This window comes from Bos indicus x Bos taurus, chromosome 5 (assembly GCF_003369695.1).
Source record: "Bos indicus x Bos taurus breed Angus x Brahman F1 hybrid chromosome 5, Bos_hybrid_MaternalHap_v2.0, whole genome shotgun sequence".
NCBI lineage: Eukaryota > Metazoa > Chordata > Mammalia > Artiodactyla > Bovidae > Bos > Bos indicus x Bos taurus.
Genome location: NC_040080.1, coordinates 56571853 through 56596799, shown reverse-complemented (window position 1 = coordinate 56596799; position 24947 = coordinate 56571853). Strand labels below are relative to the sequence as shown.

The 24947-nt window shown below is 38.2% G+C and overlaps 1 protein-coding gene and 1 pseudogene across 14 annotated transcripts in view; one reads left to right on the top strand and one right to left on the bottom strand.

The window, feature by feature from the left end:
* ANKS1B (ankyrin repeat and sterile alpha motif domain containing 1B) overlaps nt 1–24947 on the bottom strand; it is a 1175033-nt gene that overhangs the window by 778795 nt on the left and 371291 nt on the right. The gene's annotated exons all lie outside the window — the stretch shown is intronic.
* On the top strand, nt 5294–24845 carry LOC113892998 (annotated as a pseudogene).

The window sequence follows — 24947 nt, the reverse complement described above, 5'->3', positions numbered from 1 at the left end:
TCATTAAAATAACAAGATCTGGAAGAATGAACTAAAGGGGAAATATAATCCCATTAATGTAAGATGATGGTGCTAATAACTAAAGACCTGCTTGTCTAGCACCTAAAAATGTGCCACCTGCATAGTAGGACTCTATGAATGCATGCTAAAAAAGAAATACATAAAATAGCTATCATTTCAGTTAGTATTTCAAGGCCTGATTCCTTGACTAGATTAAAGAACTACAGAGGCAAGTGCTGAGTTCCAGGTCGCTTCAGTTGTGTCCAACTCTTTGCAATCCCATGGACTGTAGCCTGCCAGGTTCCTCTGTCCATAGGAATCTCCAGGCAAGAATACTGAAGTGGGTTGCCATGCCCTTCTCCAGGGGATCTTCCCGACCCAGGGATCAAACCTGTGTCTCTTACATCTTTTGCATTGGCAGGCAGGTTCTTTACCACTAGCGCCACCTGCTGCTGCTGCTGCTGCTGCTGCTGCTGCTGCTGCTAAGTCACTTCAGTCGTGTCCAACTCTGTGCGACCCCAGAGAAGGCAGCTCCTCCGTCCCTGAGATTCTCCAGGCAAGAACACTGGAGTGGGTTGCCATTTCCATCTCCAATGCATGAAAGTGAAAAGTGAAAGTGAAGTCGCTCAGTCTTGTCTGACTCCTAGCGACCCCATGGACTGCAGCCTACCAGGCTCCTCCGTCCATGGGATTTTCCAGGCAAGAGTACTGGAGTGGGGTGCCATTGTCTTCTCCGAGCGCCACCTGGGAAGCTCAAAAATGAAAGTGTAGCCTGCCAGGCTCCTCTGTCTATGGAATTCTCCAGGCAAAAATCTGGAGTGGATAGCCTTTCCGTTCTCCAGGGGATCTTCCCAACCCAGATATCAGATCCAGGTCTCCCACACTGCAGGAGGATTCTTTACCTTCTGAGCCACCAGGGAAGCCAGTAAAGACCACAGCAAAACATTTTTTTCATGTAGTATGCACTTACTAAATATTTGTTGAATTAATGAAATCTGAAACTGTTGTTGTTTAGTCACTAGGTCCTGTCGACTCTTTTGTGACCTGTGGACTGTAGCCCACCAGGCTCCTCTGTCCATGGGATTTCCCAGGCAAGAATACTGGAGTGAGTTGCCATATCCTCCAGGAGAATCTTTCTGGTCCAGGGAAAAAACCAACATCTCTTGCATTGGCAGGTGGATTCTTTACCACTGAGCCACCAGGGAAACCTTCTGTGGCTTTAGGACTGTACTGTCCTAGATGGCAGCCACCTACAACTGTTTAGATTTAAATTAATGAAATACAATTTGAATTTAGCTCCTTGCTTTCATTTCAGGGGCTCAGTGGCTGCATGGTGGCTCCCACGTTCGACCATGCAGACTTGGCACTTTTACGGCTGCAGAAGCATCTATTGGACTGCACGTGTCTGGCTCCAGAGAGGTGTCTGCCCCCAGAAGGGTGTCTGCTGACCTTGACAACAGGAGAGTCACAGGGAGCTTTCCAAATCCCAGTGCCCAGGCTGCACCCTCAGCCATTTCATCACAACCTCTGGGGATGCAGCCTAGCCCTCTCACAGGTGGCAGGGTCGTTTGGAGAGTTGTCAAAGCAGACATGGTCAGGCCCTACTCTTAAAGAACTTCAGATTCAGTAATCAAGGGCGGGATGCAAGAATGTGCATTTCCAACTTGCTGCAAGGGAGCTCTCTTCATTTATTAAAATTTGTTGAATTAATGAAATCTGAAATAATATCATTCAAAAACGATCACAGATTCAAACCACTGTAAGAAGAATAGCAAATTACTCTTTATGAAGTTTTTACAGTCTGAAAAGTAAATAACGTTTCATTAGTCAGATGATTATCATTTAGCTCTCATAACAGCCCCCCTCTCAAGAGTCTTCTCCAACACCACAGTTCAAAACCATTGATTTTTTGGTGCTCAGCTTTCTTTATAGTCCAACTCTCACATCCATACATGACTATTGGAAAAACCATAGCCTTGACTAGATGGACCTTTGTCGGCAAAGTAATGTCTCTGCTTTTTAATATGCTATGTAGGTTGGTCATAGCTTTTCTTCCAAGGAGTAAATGTCTTTTAATTTCATAGCTGCAGTCACCATCTGCAGTGATTTTGGAGCCCTACAAAAATAAAGTCAGCCACTGTTTCCCCATCTATTTGCCATGAAATGATGGGATCAGATGCCATGATCTTAGTTTTCTGAATGTTGAGTTTTAAGCCAACTTTTTCACTCTCCTCTTTCACTTTCATCAAGAGGCTCTTTAGCTCTTCTTCGCTTTCTGCCATAAGGTTGGTGTTATCTGCAAATCTGAGGTTATTGATATTTCTCCTGGCAATCTTTATTTCAGCTTGTGCTTCTTCCAGCCCAGCATTTTTCATGATGTACTCTGCATAGAAGTCAAATAAGCAGGGTACAATATACAGCCTTGATATACTCCTTTTCTTAGTTGGAACCAGTCTGTTGTTCCACATCCAGTTCTAACTGTTACTTCCTGACCTGCATAAAGATTTCTCAAGAGGCAGATCAGGTGGTCTGGTATTCCCATCTCTTTCAGAATTTTCCACAGTTTGTTGTGATCCACACAGTCAAAGGCTTTGGCATAGTCAATAAAGGAGAAATAGATGTTTTTCTGGAACTCTCTTGCTTTTTCCATGATCCAGCAGATGTTGGAAATTTGATCTCTGGTTCCTCTGCCTTTTCTAAAACCAGCCTGAACATCTGGAAGTTCACGGTTCACGTATTGTTGAAACCTGGCTTGGAGAATTTTGAGCATTACTTTACTAGCATGTGAGATGAGTGCAATTGTGCAGTAGTTTGAACATTCTTTGGGACTGCCTTTCTTTGGGATTGGATTTATTTTATGGGCTGAAGAATTGGTGCTTTTGAACTGTGGTGTTGGAGAAGACTCTTGAGAGTCCCTTGGACTGCAAAGAGATCTAACTAGTTCATCCTAAAGGAAATCAGTCCTGAATATTCATTGGAAGGACTAATGCTGAAGCTGAAACTCCAATACTTTGGCCACCTGATGTGAAGAACTGACTCATCTGAAAAGACCCTGATGCTGGGAAAGACTGAAGGTGGGAGGAAAAGGGGATGACAGAGGATGAGATTGTTGGATGGCATCACTGACTCAATGGACATGAGTTTGAGTAAACTCTGGGAGTTGGTGATGGACAGGGAGGCCTGGCGTGCTGCAGTCCGTGGGGTCACAAAGAGTTGGACACGACTGAGCAACTGAACTGAACTGAACAGCCCTCCCAGTGTTACTATGATCCCCATTCAGAAACTAAGGCTTGGAATTATTAGCTGTCCAATATTAACTAACATCTGGTTAATGGAAGTTTTAGGGCTACAACCTAGGTCTTATATCAGTAACTATAGTGTTCGTACTATGGCATCACAGATAAAAGGACTATGACAAGATCTTTATTGCCAGAACTAAAGGAAAGAGGAAACTGCTCATTGTTAGGTTATACCTAACCCTGCCACCTCTTAGCCTTTGCAAGCTATTTCCTTACTGTGGGAAGTTTGGATTTTGCTATACAGGTTTATTGCCAAAGCACTCTTTATGGTAAATCCTGGAAATGGACCAAAGAGATTTAAAGAATTGAGGTCCAACAGTTGGTGACTCACTTTTCAAGGTTCCATTGTACCCAGCCTAGCAGAATTTGGCTCCAGTTTAGTTAGCAGCTTTTGCTTTTTTCTTGATATTTTGCCTCTATCTTTATTCAAATGCCTGGTTCCTGAATCCCAGACTTATTTCTGAGCTTGAATTTTTATAATGGTAGCATGCCTAAGACTGTGTTCTCTGCCTTGGTCTTTGCTAGCCCTTTTATGAGGTCTGAGGGACTACTGGTTTGTCCCAAAATTCTAAACACGTCTCTAAGGCCCTATACTGCCTAACTTCACAGTTCCTGAATGACCAGCGTTAATGGTTAGACTTACTTAGTCAGTTTTACTGTACCTGTTATAGTTAGTTGTGCAATGCGTGGACCAAATAGTGCTTCTTTTAAAATATGTATACTGAGAGCACCAAGTAAGTTAATATTACGCTTCCCCAAGAAAAATAAACAATAGTAATATACTTTCACTTTCTGTTTGCACTGTGTTCCTATAAAAGTTGAAGATCATGAGGGGTGGGCTCAGTCTAACAAGTCAAAGTTTATTGGTGATTAAATATGAAGTCCTATAGTTTAGTAAAGAAATGAGTTTTAAAAATTCAGGATGTGGGCATATAGATTAGCAATACCATGAAAAAAGAAACAGGAGTTACAGCTGAAAGTGTGAGTCAGAGTGTAATGTATCAGCTAAAGACATAATGTGACACTGGCTGATTTAATACAAGAATGATATTTAAACTAGAGACTATGACAGTCCTCCCTTCTTCTGTGCTAATTAGAATTGGGAATAATCTGGTTTAGGAATTTTGTAAAAGACAGGCTAACTGTATGATATTAACCATCCTTTGTAAAGGAGTGAAGATGAAAGTGAAAGTCACTCAGTTGTGTCTGACTCTTTGCCACCCCATGGATTACACAGTTGACGGAATTCTCCAGGCCAGAATACAGGAGTGGGTAGCCTTTCCCTTCTCCAGGCAATCTTCCCAACCCAGGGATCAAACCCAGGTCTCCTGCATTGTGGGCAGATTCTTTATCAGCTAAGCCACAAGGGAAGCCCAAGAATACTGGAGTGGTTAGCCTATCCCTTCTCTAGGGGATCTTCCCAATCCAGGAACCCAACCGGGGTCTCCTGCATTGCAGGTGATTCTTTACCAACTAAGCTCTGAGGGAAGTTCTTGCAAAGGAGGACAAGATTTTATTCATCAAAAGGGCTGAAGGATACTTGGCCTCTGACTTATGAAAAACCTTAGCAATGATCAGGGATCCACGTATGGGCATAGTCATTTCTTAATAATATCAATGATGTAGGTTTTTTTTTTTTTAAATCAGAAATAAAGTGATCTAGAGGCTTTTCTAGACAATTTTGACAAGATACCTCTTGAACTTACCTCCTAAATACAGCTCTTTCTTAAGCACATACGGGAAAGCAAAGCAGCTTAACCAGCACTGCAGCAAACCACACCTGGCACACTCAGCTTGGTGCAGGGGCTGACGTTTGAGGAGATACAAAGACCACAGGAACTACTTTCTCTGCACATGGATAAGGAAAGTGCTGAGTATCAAACTCATGTAATATGGGGAAAGATTAAAGGAGAAAAGATAGGAAAAACACATTTCACAAGTACTTGAAAAACAGAAGAATCACTATAATTGTCAGAAAGAGTGCAGATAGAGAGATGGTAACAAGGAGACAGGTTTCAGCTCAAGGTGAGCATTCGCTTGGCAAGTAGCAGGTTGTCTACCACTGACTTTAAATTTAGCCTGATTGATACAGGCATCTCTTGAGAACAGAAGATGGTGGTTTGACTTAGACAAGTTTGAAGACTTTAGTAAATAAGACAATGGAAATAGAAGTACTATGTTGGTACTATGATACAAGATACCTGCATGTATTCACTGCTTCCTGAATTATTTTTCTCATAAAGGGAAAAATAATACTAATGCAAGGGAGTGTGGTATTATAGCTCTTTCAAAGTTAGAGATGACTCACAATTCTAAATGACTCAAAGTAGGTGAAAGCTATTGGATACAGTTTTACTGCTCTGATGTGTCCTGCAGTATCAAGAGAAGTATCCCCTACAGACTTACAGTGACTTTACAATGAGGAAGATAACAACATAAATACACAATAATAAGAAAATAAGAGACTTTGAGTGGGAGAAGAGGATGAAGACATTGTAAGACAATAATGTCCTAACTTTCCCAAAACCTGTGAATATATTACGTCCCATGCAAAAGGAGCTTTCTTAAGAATCTTGAGATGGAGAGGTCATCGGGGATTATCCAAGTGGCCCAGTATCACAACGCTCGTTATATGTGAAAGAGGGAAGGAGAGTTGGTGTTGGATTGATGCAATGTAAAAGACTTGACTGGCCATTGCTGGTTTTCAAGGTATAAAGGCAGCCATGAGCCAAGGAATGAGCACAGCTCATAGAAGATAGTCTGGTAAGAAAACAGATTCTCCTCTAGAGTCTCCAGAAAGGAATGCAGCCCTATCAAAACCTGGGATTTAGCCCAGAGGGACATTCTTTAGACTTCCAGAAATGCAAATATTAATAATAAGGCTCTAGAACTTCCCTGGTGGCTCAGACGGTAAAGCATCTGCCTATAATGCACGAGACCTGGGTTCATTCCCTGGGTTGGGAAGAGCTCCTGGAGAAGGAAATGGCACCCCATTCCAGTATTCTTGCCTGGAAAATCCCATGAATGGAGGAGCCTGATAGGCTACAGTCCATAGGGTCACAAAGAGTCAGACATGACTTAGTGACTTCACTTCACTTCAGTGGAAAAGAACATGCCTGCGAATGCAGGAGACATAAGAGATGCGGGTTCAATCTCTGGGTCCAGAAGATCCCTTGGAGGAGGGCATAGCAATCCACTCCAGTATTCTTGCCTGGAGAATCCTGTGGATTCTGGCTGGCTATAGTCCATAGAGTCACGTAGCATCAGAGATGACTGAAGTGACTTAAGACACACACAATAATAAAGTTATGGTTTTTTAAGCTGCTAAACTTGTGATTACTAGTTACTGCAACAACTAAAAACTAATATAGTAACACTAGCAGAAAGTAACATAGATAGAGAAGCAATAGAAATTATTAAGGACTGAGAGAGGAACATTAAAATTGGACTCCAATGGAAAAAATACATCTTTTTATGACTCAATATCTTAAAGATAGTAATTCTTTCACTCTCATTTAAATTTAATGTGAGTTTAAGTATTAAATTTAATGCAGTAGTATGGAATGGTTTCCTTCCCACATCTTTTGGATCTTGACAAATGATCCTAAAGTGCATTTAGAAAAATAAATCTCTGACAATAGTTAGGTATTAATTTGAAAAGAGAAAAATAATGGAGGGGGTGGAGATCAACATTTATCAGATACTTAAGTAAATTATAAATGGTTCTGGTATAATAATTGAAAGGCAATAAAACAGAAGAGAGAACTTAAAAGAACAAAGATTCAATGCTTGTGCAAATTTATTGTATTATGGTATTTCAAATCAGTAGTAAAACAATGGATTATATAATAATTGCCAAAAAGATAACTGGCCAGTCATTTGAAAGAATTAATAAAACTGTATTAATACTCCATTCCTTAAATAAAATAAATTGCAGCTAAATATTTAAATAATAAGTAAATATACTTGCAAAATAATCTTAAAATAAGAATGTTCTTTGATCAGAAGCCATAACCAGACACATATTCAGAGGTGTAGAGAAAAAGGTTGATAAATTTGAGTACCTACAAACATGAAACTTTCATAAAGCCACTAAAATACAAAATCAAAATTAAGAAATGTAACAGAATTGGGAAAATTCTTTGATATGTGTGACAAAGATCTAATATCTTTATTATATAAAGAGAATTACAGATTGGGATTAAAGAGATCATCAACCTAAGGAGAAAAGTCAGCAAAGGATAGGTGCAATTCATGATAAATAGCTAGAAATTTCTTCTATAAAAAGCTGTTTGATCTCATTTATAATTAAATATATGCAAGTTAAAGTAACACATGATCCACCTTTCCTGATCAAATTGCTATAGCTATAACACAGTGTTAGTGAGGGTTTGGAAAAATGGGTATACTATACAGTCTTATTTGAAGTGTGAATTGATATAAATATCTTTCTGGCTAATTTATCAATTGTTCAGTTCAGTTCACTTGCTCAGTCATGTCTTGACTCTTTGCGACCCATTAGACTGCAGCACGCCAGGCCCCCTATCCATCACCAACTTCCAGAGTTTACTCAAACTCATGTCCATTGAGTCAGTGATGCCATCTAACCATCTCATCCTCTGTCATCCCCTTCTCCTCCAGTCTTTAATCTTTCACAGCATCAGGATCTTTTCAAATGAGTCAGTTCTTCACATCAAGTGGTCAAAGTATTGGAGTTTCAGCTTCAACATCAGTCCTTCCAGAGAAAATTCAGGACTGATTTCCTTTAGGATGGACTGGTTGGATCTCCTTGCAGTCCAAGGGACTCTCAAGAGTCTTCTCCAACACCACAGTTCAAAAGTATCAATTCTTCAACACTCAGCTTTCTTTATAGTCCAACTCTCACATCCATACATGACTACTGGAAAAATCATAGCCTTGACTAGATGAGCCTTTGTTAAAGTAATGCTTCTGCTTTTTAATATGCTGTCTAGGTTGGTCATAGCTTTCCTTCCAAGGAGTAAGTGTCTTTTAATTTCATGGCTGCAGTCACCATCTGCAGCCCAAGAAAATAAAATCTCTCACTGTTTTAGAGCTCAAGAAAATAAAATCTCTTACTGTTTCCAGTGTTTCCCCATATATTTACCATGAAGTGATGGGACCAGATGCCATGATCTTAGGTTTTTGAATGTTGAGTTTTAAGTCAACTTTTTCACTCTTTTCTTTCACTTTCATCAAGAGGCTCTTTAGTTCTTTGCTTTCTGCCATAAGGGTGGTGTCATCTGCATATCTGAGGTTACTGATATTTCTCCCAGCAATCGTGATTCCAGCTTGTGCTTTATCTAGTCCAGCATTTCACATGATATACTCTGCATATAAATTAAGTAAGCAGGGTGACAATATACAGCCTTGATGTACTCCTTTCCCAATCTGGAGCCAGTCTATTGTTCCATGTCTGGTTCTAACTGTTGCTTCTTGACCTGCATACAGATTTCTCAGGAGGCAAGTAAAGTGGTCTGGTGTTCTGATCTCTTTAAGAATTTTCCACAGTTTGTTGTGATCCACCCAGTCAAAGGGTTTGACATAGTCAATAAAGCAGAAGTAGATGTTTTCCTGGAACTCTCTTGCTTTTTCAATGATCCAGCAGATGTTGGCAATTTGATCTCTGGTTCCTCTGCCTTTTCTAAAACCAGCTTGAACATCTGGAAGTTCACGGTTCATGTACTATTGAAGCCTGGTTTGGAGAATTTTGAGCATTACTTTGCTAGCGTGTGAGATGAATGCAATTGTGTGGTAGTTTGAACATCCTTTGACATTGTCTTTCTTTGGGATTGCAATGAACACTGACCCCTTTCAGTCCTGTGGTCACTGCTGAGTTTTCCAAATTTCCTATCTCATAGTGCAGTACTTTCACAGCATCATCTTTTAGGATTTGAAATAGCACAACTGGAATTCCATCACCTCCACTAGCTTTGTTCAAAGTGATGCTTCCTAAGGCCCACTTGACTTCACATTCCAGGATGTCTGGCTCTAAGTGAGTGATCACACTATCATGATTATCTGGGTCATGAAGATCTTTTTTGTATAGTTCTTCTGTGTATTCTTGCCACCTCTTCTTAACATCTTCTGCTTCTGTTAGGTCCTTGCCATTTCTGCCTTTTACTGTTCCCATCTTTGCACGAAATGTTCCCTTGGGATCTCTAATTTTCTTGAAGAGGTCTCTAGTCTTTCTATTTTCTTATTTTTCTCTATTGCTTTGCATTGATCACTGAGGAAGGCCTTCTTATAGCTCCTTGTTATTTTTTGGAAATCTGTATTCAGATGGGTATATCTTTCCTTTCCTCCTTTGCCTTTAGCTTCACTTCTTTTCTCAGATATTTATAAGGCCTCCCCAGGAAGACAAGTCAAAGCTATGATTTTTTTCCGGTAGTCACGTATGGATGTTAAAGTTGGACCATAAAGAAGGCTGAGCACCGAAGAATTAATGCTTTTGAATTGTGGTGTTAGAAAAGACTTGAGAGTCCCTTGGACTTCAAGGAAGTCAAACTACTCAATCCTAAAGGAAATCAGTTGAATATTCATTGGAAGGACTGCGGCTGAAGCTGAAGCTCTAATACTTTGGTCACTTGATGAGAAGAGCCGACTCATTAGAAAAGACCCTGATGCTGGGAAAGATTGAAGGTGGGAGGAGAAGGGGTAAACAGAGGATGAGATGGTTGGATGGCATCACTGACTCAATGGACATGAGTTTGATCAAATTCTGGGAGATGATGAAGGACAGGGAAGACTGGCATGGTGTAGTCCATGGGGTTGCAAAGAATCGGACACGACTGAGCAGCAACAACAACCATCCATCAGGAATAATGCAAGACTGCATGTTTCTCTGATAACCAACAAAAAAATGTTACAGCTTAGCTGGGAAGTTCTGATTCATCTGCTGTGTTGGCTAGACATTACACCTTCAAATTTCCATTTATTTTAGTCTTTACAAAACTGTCTTAATGGAAAAAATTTCAATTCCCTGGAAGACTGTAAAAAGGAACCTGAAACAGTTCTTTGCCCAAAAAGAAAAAAAAATCTGTGTAAGATGGAATTATGAAGTTGCCCAGAAAATGGCAGAAGGTAACAGTGAATATGTTGTTCAATGAAATTTGTGATGAAAATGAAAAATATGTCTTTTATGTTTACTTAAAAACCAAAGTAACTTTTGGGCCAATCCAATACATACATAAAAGTATTCACAACTAGGTACAGAGAGCAAGGAGATAAACCTATTAGAAAAATAACTGAGACTTAATGAGAAGACAAAGGGCATCACCAAGTTTATAAGAACAAACTGCTAGACTGATGTTAAAGTTATAAAGTCATATGTTCAGTTTGATAGGTCTGGTAATGGTGAAGAGTCTGGGGTAACTACTATAAGTAGTTTTGGGGTCTTTATTCCTGATGTTAGTGAATGTGTGACTTAAAGGGCCAATGGCAAGGCAGTCAAAATAAGAAAATATATCACATACTGCTCCTAGGACATTCATCCAGTCACCTAGGTTCAAACTCTTGGAGACATTATTCTTTCTCCTGTTCTGTCATGCTTACTATTACCATAAAGAAGCAGTTACCAACTTTTATAAAATTTGCATTTCATAATAACTCCTAAACCCAGTATTACTTTTCTATTTTCATAATCACCAAACTAGTTCAAACTTCAACTCATCCTTCTGTTACTTGAATACCAGTCTCCCATCTCTAAGTCCATTCCATTTTTACACAAAGGGTTCCTACCATTTTGAATGATAAAGCATGTTTTTCAAAGTAACAATTTTTTACAAATTCCTATAATGTAATATTAGAATTAATTTAGAAATTTAGGGAGTGTAATAAATAACATTTTCATCCTCTGCCCAAATTACAGATAGGAGTCTAGAGGTTGACAAATCTTTTCTGCAAAGGGCCAGAGAATAAATATTTTAGGTTTTCAGGCCATATGATTTCTGTTGCAACCACTCAAAGCTGCTGTTGTAGCAATAAAGAGACACACACATGTAAAGATGTAAACAGAGGAGCCTCGCCAGATTTGGCCTGCGTGGGTCAGATCTGGCTCAGAGCCTGCAGTTAGCCAAACCATGGATTAAAAACCCAGGCAAATGGATTAAAATGTCAACACTGGTGAGTAACAGAGCAGATACTAGAGAACATGGCTTAGGTACCAAGCAATATAGGCTTTTTACTAGTACATCACAGAATTAGACAGACTTAGCCTCAGGTCTCCCAAGCCTGGACAGATAGGATCCTTACTACTAAGCTCAACTACACATACTCTTTGCAGATGAGAAGATCAAAAAGACAATTAGTGATACACACTCAGTTCCTGTTCCCAAATTTACATATCATATTAACTCTCTTGAGGAATGAGTAGGAGCAGAGAGAAACCCAGTTAAACTGATCAGTGTCTCTCCACATGAAAAAATGAAGCACATAAAAAGAATCCTGCATTCTCTGCCCAACTCCAGTAGATAAGTTATACTTTTAGAATTTGTTGTCTGAAACAAATACATGAGCAAAAAGTGACAATAAATTTCTACTTTATTAATCATAGCAAAACATATACATTTGAAAATGATAAAAATGGATATGGATATATAGGACCCATGATTTATATAATCTACAAACAAGCTTCTCAGGTGGCGCTAGTGGTAAAGAATCCACCTGTCAATGCAGGAGAATAAGAGATATGAGTTCAATCCCTGGGTCAGGAAGATCCCCTGGAGAAGGGCATGGCAACCCACTCCAGTATTCTTGCCTGGAAAATCCCCATGGACAGAGGACTCTGGGGGGCTACAGTCCAGAGGGTCGCAAAGAGTTGGACATGACTGAAGCAACTTAGCCAGCCTGTCAGTCACAGACAAGCTTTGTGCCTGTATGAAATTGCAGGCACTTTATAGTACCTCCACAGAGTGGTCAAGTTTGCGATCTATAGCTTCATGTTGTTGTTTAGTCACTAAGTCACGTCTGACTCTTTGAGACCCCTTGGACTGTAGCCCACCAGGCTCCTCTGTCCATGGGATTTTCCAGGCAAGAATACTAGAGTGAGTTGCCATTTCCTTCTCCAGGGAATCTTCCTGACCCAGAGATCGAACCCACATCTCCTGCTTTGGCAGGCAGATCCTTTACCACTAAGCCACCAAGGAAACCCCCTATAGCTTCATATCATCCCTAAAAATAGGTGTTATAGCTCCAGACTGTAGCCTTATTAGAGGACAACAGTAATCATCCAGTAAATATTTGTTGAATAACAATATGAATTGTATAATAGCTGTTTTACTTCCTAAGGATTCTAATGCCTCCCCAAGGATACCCTTCTGTTGGAAGCATGGAGTCTTAACCACTGGATCACCAGGGAAGTCTCTGTAATTTAATGTTTTGAAAAATCTGGAAGAACATAAACACTGATGAATAACATAATTATTTAAAATATTGTTGAAGAAGACTATGGTACAAGGGCAACATGAGAATATGTACTACTATCTCCCTTATTAGATGTACATACAGAAGTGAACAACTCAATGAAAAACGTTTGTAGGTTAGGGAAGAGTTCAGAAATCTGACTTTGATCCCACACAGGAATTGACATTTCTCAATTACAGAGATTAAAGCAATCATCTCATTGATAGTCATTTCATTTTTATTGCCTTTTTCTCCTCAAGAGCTATGGGAAAATAAAAAAGGAAAATCATTTGAAAAACAATAATGAATGCACATGCTGACCAAAAAAGAAAAGCATTGTGTTCTAAGAAATGAGAAATTTGAACCCAAGACTCTTTCACTTATAAAAGATACATTATTAAAACATTCTATTAATACACATTCAAGACTGTGAACCTATCATTTCTACACACAGTAATTAAATCTCAATTTTTTTGTACTAACAAAACAGTAGATTTTTTACATCTGCTTTGCCAGAGAATCACATGTTAGAAAAGTAAGTTAACACAATAAACATCTTGGAATATCTTTAGAATTTACAAAACAAAAAACTTTCCTTTTCTTCTCTTTTTTCTAAATTAGTGTGATTTAGGAAGCCTCGTAATACTATTTAGCTTTTGATGGTATTAGACCCTGTTTTTAAAATACAACACAACTATTAATTTACTTTTTATGATCACATGCCTGGTACAAGAAGTTTAAGAAGAAACTGTTAGTTAAATAAGATGTCAAAATAAAAATTTGCCACACATCTGCTTTTTCATCATCCTCATTAACATTACTCTACCATCATCTTTACAAAGCAGAGCAGCAATATTTATATCTTTTAAAACTCATTTATTCCCTTCTTTCACAGATTCAGTCTACCACCAAATCCTATGACTGATCTACCCTTGTGTTTCTATGTCAATAGCTGCCATGTTAAGACATATTAAGACATGCCTTGGCATCACACATGTACATTCTTGGCACTGCTACTAAACTCATCTCCTTTCTTGTGCAGCTTCACTTCTTTTCACTCTACATAAAACCATTAGAATAATCTTCAAACATCATTATTCTCACATTACTCATGGTCAATGAACTCGAGTACCTTCCAAAGAGTTTTACTCAGAATAAAACTTTTTAGTTTAGCCTTTAGCTTACCCATCTTATCTACTTTATTTCACCTATCAGTAAACTCCTTGCCAGTACTCTGCTTTATCTGAGTTTATCTGCTTATTGGTTCAACTTAACATTAAATTTAAACATGACTCAATCTTTGGCTCTTCTAAAGGCCAGGAAGAAGCACTTCTAGAAGACATAAATGTCTCTTAAAAGCAAAAAGAATATTCACAAAAAATGTTAAAAATAAATTTTCAGAGAAATCTGGAAATTAACCAAAATGTACAGCAATTTGTGTAGAATTTAATCCACATTTGAAGGAAAAAAATTAATCTACATATCCAAAACGTTCAACAAACTTCATGAAAGATAAATTTAAAGAGATCTACACATAGACACATAGTCAAAGTATGAATAACAAAGACAGACTCATGAGACATCAACTAGAGAAAAATGACTCATCTTGTAGAAGGGATCCACAGTAAGATTAATAGCTAACTTTTCAGAAATCATGGAGTCCAGAGGCAATGAGTTGAAACACTCAAAATGCTGGAAGAAAAAAAATGTCAACCAAGAATTCTATATTCAGCAAAACTATACTTCAGAAAATCAAGATAAATTAAGACATTTCCAGATAAACAAAAATTTAGAGAAGTGTAGTAGCTGTGTCTTAAAAAAAAAAAAAAAAAGGAAAGAAATGTGTCCATGTATGTGCTAGGTCACTTCAGTCATGTCCAACTCTTTGTGACCCCATGGACTATATAGCACACCAGGCTCCTCTATCCCTGGGATTCTCCAGTCAAGAATACTGAAGTGAGTTGGCATGCTCTCCTCCAGGAGATCTCCCCAACTCAGGAATTGAACCTACATCTCTTATGTGTCCTGTATTGGCAGAATACTAAAAGACTTTCAACCCAAAATAGAAGAACACTACAGAGTAATTCAAGTCCACATGAAGAAATAAAGAGCATAGGTAAAGTAGCTACATAGGTAAATATGAAACAAAATATGAATGTATTTTTATTTTTAACTCTTTTCACCTCATATTTGATTTAAAAACAACTGCATAAAACAATAATTATAAATGTGGGTTGATTGTTTATAATGTAAAAATATGTAATGAAATGTAGAGTTGTATGAAAATAACGCAAAAGGGGATAAGAAATGAAATGATACTGAAGCAAAGTTTTCAAAAACTATTGAGATTATGTTGGTATTCATTCAAAATAGATTGTTTTAAGTCATGAATGTGAAGTCAAGTGGGCCTTACAAAGCATCACTACAAACAAAGCTAGTGGAGGTGATGGAATTCCAGTTTAACTATTTCAAATCCTAAAAGTGGATGCTGTGAAAGTGCTACACTCAATATGTCAGCAAATTTGGAAAACTCAGCAGGGGCCACAGGACAAGAAAAAGTCAGTTTTCATTCCAATCCCAAAGAAAGGCAATGCCAAAGAATGCGCAAATGACCGCACAATTTCATTCCTCTCACATGCTAGTAAAGTAATGTTCAAAATTCTCCAAGCCAGGCTTCAACAATACGTGAACCGTGAACTTCCAGATGTTCAAGCTGGTTTTATAAAAGGCAGAGGAACCAGAGATCAAATTGTCGACATCCCATGGATCATCGAGAAAGCAAGAGAGTTCCAGAAAAACATCTATTTCTCCTTTATTGACTATGCCAAAGCCTTTGACTGTGTGGATCACAATAAACTGGAAAATTCTGAAAAAGATGGGAATATCAGACCACCTGACCTGCCTCTTGAGAAATCTGTATGCAGGTCAGGAAGCAACAGTTAGAACTGGACATGGAACAACAGACTGGTTCCAAATAGGAAAAGGAGTATGTCAAGGCTGTATATTGTCATCCTGCTTATTTAATTTATATGCAGAGTACATCATGAGAAACACTGGGTTGAAGGAAGCACAAGCTAGAATCAAGATTGCTGGGAGAAATATCAATAACCTCAGATATGCAGATGACACCACTCTTATGGCAGAAAGTGAAGAAGAACTAAAGAGCCTCTTGGTGAAAGTGAAAGAGGAGAGTGAAAAAGTTGGCTTAAAACTCAACATTCAGAAAACTAAGATCATGGTATCCAGTCCCATCATCATGGTAAATAGATGGGGAAACAATGGAAACAGTGGCTGACCTTATTTTTGGGGATTCCAAAATCACTGCAGATGGTGACTGCAGCCATGAAATTAAAAGACGCTTACTCCTTGGAAGATGGCGGAGGAATAGGATGGGGAGAACACTTTCTCCCCCACAAATTCATCAAAAGAACATTTAAACACCGAGTAAATTCCACAAAACAACTTCTGAATGCTGGCAGAGGACATCAGGCACCCAGAAAAGCAACCCATTGTCTTCAAAAGGAGTGGAGAAACTTTTCATCTTTAACCTAGATGTTTTATCAATGGTGCTGTATAGAAGGAGAAGTTTTGAGACTACTGTAAAAATAAGACCAATAACTGGAAGCGTGAGGCTTAAGCCCAAACCCTGACTCCAGGGAACATTAACTGACAGGAGCTCATCAAATGCCTCCACACCTACACTGAAACCAAGCACCACACAAGGGCCAACAAGTTCCAGGGCAAGACATACCAAGCAAATTCTCCAGCAACACAGGAACACAGCCCTAAGCTCCAAGATACAGGCTGCCCAAAGTCACCCCAAAACCATAGACATCTCATAACTCATTACTGGACACTTCATTGCACTCCAGAGAGAAGAAATACAGCTCCACCCACCAGAACACTGACACAAGCTTCCCTAACCAAGAAACCTTGACAAGCCACCTGTACAAACCCACACACAGTGGGGAAATGCCACAATAAAGAGAACTCCACAAACTGCCAGAATACAGAAAGGACACCCCAAACTCAGCAATTTAAACAAGATGAAGAGACAGAGGAATACCCAGCAGGTAAAGGAACAGGATAAATGCCCACCAAACCAAACCAAAGAGGAAGAGATAGGGAATCTACCTAATAAAGAATTCCAAATAATGATAGTGAAATTGATCCAAAATCTTGAAATCAAAATGGAGTCACAGATAAATAGCCTGGAGACAAGGATTGAGAAGATGCAAGAAAGGTTTAACAAGGACCTAGAAGAAATAAAAAAGAGTCAATATATAATGAATAATGCAATAAATGCGATCAAAAGCACTCTGGAGGCAACAAATAGTAGAATAACAGAGGCAGAAGATAGGATTAGTGAATTAGAGGATAGAATGGTAGAAATAAATGAATAAGAGAGGAAAAAGGAAAAATGAATTAAAAGAAAAGAGGACAATCTCAGAGACCTCCAGGACAATATTAAGCGCTACAACATTCAAACCATAGGGGTCCAAGAAGAAGAAGACAAAAAGAAAGACCATGAGAAAATACTTGAGGAGATAATAGTTGAAAATTTCCCTAAAATGGGGAAGGAAATAATCACTCAAGTCCAAGAAACCTAGAGAGTCCCAAACAGGATAAACCCAAGGCGAAACATCCCAAGACACATATTAATCAAATTAACAAAGATCAAACACAAAGAACAAATATTAAAAGCAGCAAGGGAAAAACAACAAATAACACACAAGGGAATTCCCATAAGGATAACAGCTGATCTTTCAATAGAAACTCTCCAAGCCAGGAGGGAATGGCAAGATGTACTCAAAGTGATGAAAGAAAATAACCTACAGCCCAGATTATTGTACCCAGCAAGGATCTCATTCAAATATGAAGGAGAAATCAAAAGCTTTACAGACAAGCAAAAGCTGAGAGAATTCAGCACCACCAAACCAGCTCTCCAACAAATACTAAAGGATATTCTCTAGACATGAAACACAAAAACGGTGTATAAATTCGAACCCAAAACAATAAAGTAAATGGCAACGGGATCATACTTATCAATAATTACCTTAAACATAAATGGGTTGAATGCCCCAACCAAAAGACAAAGACTGGCTGAATGGATACAAAAACAAGACCCCTACATATGTTGTCTACAAGAGACCCACCTCAAAACAGGGGACACATACAGACTGAAAGTGAAGAGCTGGAAAAAGATTTTCCATGCAAATAGGGACCAAAAGAAAGCAGGAGTAGCAATACTCATATCAGATAAAATAGGCTTCAAAATAAAGGCTGTGAAAAGAGACAAAGAAGGTCACTACATAATGATCAAAGGATCAATCCAAGAAGAAGATACAACAATTATAAATATATATGCACCCAACATGGGAGCACCGCAATATGTAAGACAAATACTAACAAGTATGAAAGGAGAAACTAACAATAACACAATAATAGTGGGAGACTTTAATAACCCACTCACACCTATGGATAGATCAACTAAACAGAAAATTAACAAGGAAACACAAACTTTAAACGATACAAATAGACCAGTTATACCTATTGATATCTATAGGACATTTCATCCCAAAACAATGAATTTCACCTTTTTCTCAAGTGCACACGGAACCTTCTCCAGGATAGATCACATCCTGGGCCACAAATCTAGCCTTGGTAAATTCAGAAAAATTGAAATCATCCCAAGCATCTTTTCTGACCACAATGGAGTAAGATTAGATGTCAATTACAGGAGAAAAACTATTAAAAATGCCAACATATGGAGGCTGAATAACACGCTGCTGAATAACCAACAAATCACAGAAGAAATCAAAAAAGAAATCAAAATTTGCATTGAAACTAATGAAAATGAAAACACAACAACCCAAAACCTGTGGGACACTGTAAAAGCAGTCCTAAGGGGAAAGTTCATAGCAATACAGGCATACCTCAAGCAACAAGAAAAAAGTCAAATAAATAACCTAACTCTACACCTAAAGCAACTAGAAAAGGAAGAAATGAAGAACCCCAGGGTTAGTAGAAGGAAAGAAATCTTAAAAATTAGGGCAGAAATAAAGTCAAAAGAAACAAAAGAGACCATAGCAAAAATCAACAAAACCAAAAGCTGGTTCTTTGAAAGAATAAATAAAATTGACAAACCATTAGCCAGACTCATCAAGAAACAAAGGGAGAAAAATCAAATCAATAAAATTAGAAATGAAAATGGAGAGATCACAACAGACAACACAGAAATACAAAGGACCATAAGAGACTACTATCAGCAATTATATGGCAATAAAATGGACAACGCGGAAGAAATGGACAAATTCTTAGAAAAGTACAACTTTCCAAAAATGGACCAGGAAGAAATAGAAAATCTTAACAGACCCATCACAAGCATGGAAATTGAAACTGTAATCAGAAATCTTCTAGCAAACAAAAGCCCATGTCCAGACGGCTTCACAGCTGAATTCTACCAAAAATTTAGAGAAGAGCTAACACCTATCCTGCTCAAACTCTTCCAGAAAATTGCAGAGGAAGGTAAACTTCCAAACTCATTCTATGAGGCCACCATCACCCCAATACCAAAACCTGACAAAGATGCCACAAAAAAAGAAAACTACAGGCCAATATCACTGATGAACATAGATGCAAAAATCCTTAACAAAATTCTAGCAATCAGAATCCAACAACACATTAAAAAGATCATACACCATGACCAAGTGGGCTTTATCCCAGGGATGCAAGGATTCTTCAATATCCGCAAATCAATCAATGTAATACACCACATTAACAAATTGAAAAAATAAAAACCATATGATTATCTCAATAGATGCAGAGAAAGCCTTTGACAAAATTCAACATCCGTTTATGATAAGAACTCTCCAGAAAGCAGGAATAGAAGGAACATACCTCAACATCATAAAAGCTATATATGACAAACCCACAGCAAACATTATCCTCAATGGTGAAAAATTGAAAGCATTTCCTCTAAAGTCAGGAACAAGACAAGGGTACCCACTTTCACCATTACTATTCAACATAGTTTTGGAAGTTTTGGCCACAGCAATCAGAGCAGAAAAATAAATAAAAGGAATCCAAATTGGAAAAGAAGAAGTAAAACTCTCACTGTTTGCAGATGACATGAACCTCTACATAGAAAACCGTAAAGACTCCACCAGAAAATTACTAGAACTAATCAATGACTATAGTAAAGTTGCAGGACATAAAATCAACACACAGAAATCCCTTGCATTCCTATACATTAATAATGAGAAAATAGAAAGAGAAATTAAGGAAACAACTCCATTCACCATTGCAACGAAAAGAATAAAATACTTAGGAATATATCTACCTAAAGAAACTAAAGACCTATATATAGAAAACTATAAAACACTGGTGAAAGAAATCAAAGAGGACACTAATAGATGGAGAAATATACCATGTTCATGGATTGGAAGAATCAATATAGTGAAAATGAGTATACTATCCAAAGCAATTTATATATTCAATGCAATCCCTATCAAGCTACCAACGGTATTCTTCACAGAGCTAGAACAAATAATTTCACAATTTGTATGGAAATACAAAAACCCTCGAATAGCTAAAGCTATCTTGAGAAAGAAGAATGGAACTGGAGGAATCAACCTGCCTGACTTCAGGCTCTACTACAAAGCCACATTCATCAAGACAGTATGGTACTGGCACAAAGACAGAAATATAGATCAATGGAACAAAATAGAAAGCCCAGAGATAAATCCATGCACATATAGACACCTTACTTTGACAAAGGAGGCAAGAATATACAATGGATTAAAGACAATATCTTTAACAAGTGGTGCTTGGAAAACTGGTCAACCACTTGTAAAAGAATGAAACTAAACCACTTTCTAACACCATACACAAAAATAAACTCAAAATGGATCAAAGATCTAAACATAAGACCAGAAACTATAAAACTCCTAGAGGAGAACATAGGCAAAACACTCTCTGACATACATCACAGTAGGATCCTCTATGACCCACCTCCCAGAATATTGGAAATAAAAGCAAAAATAAACAAATGGGACCTAATTAAACTTAAAAGCTTCTGCACAACAAAGGAAACTATAAGCAAGGTGAAAAGACAGCCTTCAGAATGGGAGAAAATAATAGAAAATGAAGTAACAGACAAACAACTAATCTCAAAAATATACAAGCAAGTCCTACAGCTCAACTCCAGAAAAATAAATGACCCAATCAAAAAATGGGCCAAAGAACTAAATAGACATTTCTCCAAAGAAGACATACAGATGGCTAACAAACACATGAAAAGATGCTCAACATCACTCATTATCAGAGAAATGCACATCAAAACCACTATGAGGTACCATTTCACACCAGTCAGAATGGCTGTGATCCAAAAGTCTACAAGCAATAAATGCTGGAGAGGGTGTGGAGAAAAGGGAACCCTCTTACACTGTTGGTGGGAATGTAAACTAGTACAGCCACTATGGAGAACAGTGTGGAGATTCCTTAAAAAACTGGAAATAGAACTGCCTTATGAACCAGCAATCCCACTCCTGGGCATACACACTGAGGAAACCAGAATTGAAAGAGACACGTGTACCCCAATGTTCATCGCAGCACTGTTTATAATAGCCAGGACATGGAAGCAACCTAGATGTCCATCAGCAGATGAATGGATAAGAAAGCAGTGGTACATATACACAATGGAGTATTACTCAGCCATTAAAAAGAATACATTTGAATCAGTTCTAATGTGGATAAAACTGGAGCCTATTATACAGAGTGAAGTAAGCCAGAAAGAAAAACACCAATACAGTATACTAACGCATATATATGGAATTTAGAAAGATGGTAACAATAACCCTGTCTACGAGACAGCAAAAGAGACACTGATGTATAGAACAGCCTTTTGGACTCTGTGGGAGAGGGAGAGGGTGGGATGATTTGGGACAATGGCATTGAAATATGTATAATATCATATATGAAAAGAGTCGCCAGTCCAGGTTCGACGCATGATACTGGATGCTTGGGGCTGGTGCACTGGGACGACCCAGAGGGATGGTATGGGGAGGGAGGAGGGAGGAGGGTTCAGGATGGGGAACACATGTATACCTGTGGCAGATTCATTTTGATATATGGCAAACCAATACAATATTGTAAAGTTAAATAAAATAAAATTAAAAAAAAAATAAAATTAAAAACAACTTTTAAAAAAATAAATAAAAAATAAATGAAAATAAAAGACGCTAACTCCTTGGAAGGAAAGTTAAGACCAACCTAGACAGCATATTAAAAAGCAGAGACATTACTTTGTCAACAAAGGTCCGTCCAGTCAAGGCTATGGTTTTTCCAGTAGTCATGTATGGATGTGAGAGTAGGAGTATAAAGAAAGCTGAGCACCGAAGAATTGATGATTTTGAACTGTGGTGTTGGAGAAGACTCTTGAGAGTCCCTTGGACTGCAAGGAGATCCAACCAGTTCATTCTAAAGGAGATCAGTCCTGGGTGTTCATTGCAAGGACTGATGGATGTTGAAGCTGAAACTCCAATACTCTGGCCACCTGATGTGTAGATCTGACTCATTTGAAAAGACCATGATGCTGGGAAAGATTGAGGGCAGGAGGAGAAGGGGACGACAGAGGATGAGATGGTTGGATGGCATCATCGACTCAATGGACATGAGTTTGGGTAGGCTCCGGGAGTTGGTGATGGACAGGCAGGCCTGGTGTGCTGCAGTTCATGGGATCACAAAGAGTCAGACAGAACTGAGTGACTGAACTGAACTGATTAATTATAATGACCCAATAAGAAAATAGCAACAATAACAAAAATAATGCAAGGAGCTCCGAGGGAATTAAAATAGTAAACTAGAAAATATATCTTTAACACAAAGGATAGGTGTAAATGAGAAAAAGAAAGAGAAGAGAAAGCATATAATACACAGAAAACAAATAATAAAATGCTTCCATTTTATTAAGGAGATTAAGTCCTACTTTATTGGTAATTATATTAATTGTAAGTGTACACAACACTCCAAACCAAAGGCAATGATTGGCAGGATAGTTTTTGTTTGTTTGTTTTTTAATAACCCAGTTACACAGCATCTACAAGAGGCATGCTTTATCTTCCAGGGCACTAATAGATTTAACGTAAAAAGATAGAAAAGGATATACCATAAGAACAATAACCCAAAGAAAAAGAAAGTGACTATGCTAACACTGAACAAAAGAAGCTTTAAGACAGAAATTGTTACTAGAGATTTAAAATAGAACATTTTATATATTTATAAAGCTAAACGGGTCAATCCATTAGGAGAACAAAACATATAAACACACATGCACTTAAGAGAATCCTAAAACACATGAGACAAAAACCGACAGAATTGAAGGGGAAAATACACAATTCAACAATAACAATCAGTGCGTTGAATATTCCACTTTTAATAATGAATAGAACAATTAGGCAGAAGATCAAGAAGCAAAAAGAAGACTTGAACAGCACCATAAGTCAGCTGGATCTAACAGCCATCTAGCTATAGGGCATTCCACCAAATGCACAGTATTCTTATGTGAACATGGAACATTCTCCAGAATAAACTTCATGTTAGACCACAAAATAAGTACAAATAAATTTTAAAGAAATGAAGTCATACAAAATATATTCTCTGACCACAAAATAATAAAATTAGAAATTAATAAAAGAAGGAACTTGGGAGAAGTGGCATGTGTTGATGGATGAGGCCATGGCAACGGGACCTAGAGATAAAAGCTAATGAGATTCAGGGAGAATTAGAAGCAAGATAAAAGTAAAGATTCTGAGCATGAACCCAGACAACTACATCTGTGAAACCAAGTTGGACTCACAGAGAGTACCAAGAAACCACGAGCCTACTTTACATCATTTTGAGGTCCCACAGGAATATGTAAGAGCTTTAAATGCTACCAAACTGGAACGGGTATTTGCAAAACCATTCCTCGCTTCCCTGGATGGTCACTGAGATAGAGTCAGTTGCTGGGCAAAGCATCCAGAGAGTCTGGCTAATGTCCTTTCTGGGGCATGTGATGGAGATAGGTTAAAATTTGGAACTTCACTAAATGAAAATATATCCATACAATACAAGCACATAAAGGTCTTTTTGTACAAGGAATACGTACTCACTTTTGTGGGACTTTGTTTTTATACTGTTGATGATGACAAAACTGCCAAGCAATGGAAAATGGATGGACCAAGCTATGGAGAAGAGGAGGAACCATTGCCTACAATATTAGGAAAGATAGCATATACAAGAATTGATCATCACTGGAAAAAAAGCTGTTTTGCCACATGTGGACAGCAAATAGACCCTTGGGATGAACAAAGAACCAATCCTATATGTTCAATGACTTGAGGATTTGACAGTATAAGCAGTGTTAAATTTAACCCAATTGAGACATTTCTCTTGGGAAGTTGTTCTTCTGACAGGAATATAGCACTGTATGATATGAGGCAAGCTACTCCTCTGAGAAAGGTCATCTTAGATATGAGAACAAATACAACTTGCTGGAACCCTGTGGAAGCTTTAGTTTTTACTGCAGCAAAGATTACAACTTATATACTTTTTATATGCATGCACTGCACATTCTTATAATGGTACATATGCATCATGTGTCTGCAGTACTTGATGTGGGTTACTCACCCACTGGGAAAGAGTTTGTGTCTGCTAGTTTGACAAATCTATTCGAATCTTTCCTGTGGACAAAAGTAGAAGCAAGGAAGTCTATCACACAAAGAGAATGCAACACGTTATCTGTGTGAAATGGACTTCTGACAGCAAGTACATTATGTGTGGATCTGATGAAATTAACATTCATCCGTGGAAAGCTAATGCTTCTGAGAAGTTAGGTGCTTACATCATGAGAGAAAGCAGCCACAGATTATAACCAGAAGTTAAAGGAGAAACTTCAACATCATCCTCACATAAAACATATCTCTCATCACCAATATCTACCAAAATCTGTCTCCAGCCAGATTCAGGAGCAGCACATCATGAAAGAAGCTCGTTGACGAACCGAATTGTATCAAACGCAGCAAGCCTGGATCTGTGCAGACTGTGTCAGACAAGAAGAAATACCTAGTGGCGGTTCTGAGATAATATTTGGTGTTCCTATTGATACTAATATATAATTATTGGTTGTGTTCTGAATTGTGAACTCTATTAATAAAAGTACTGCTGCTAGTATAGCAACGAATGTTT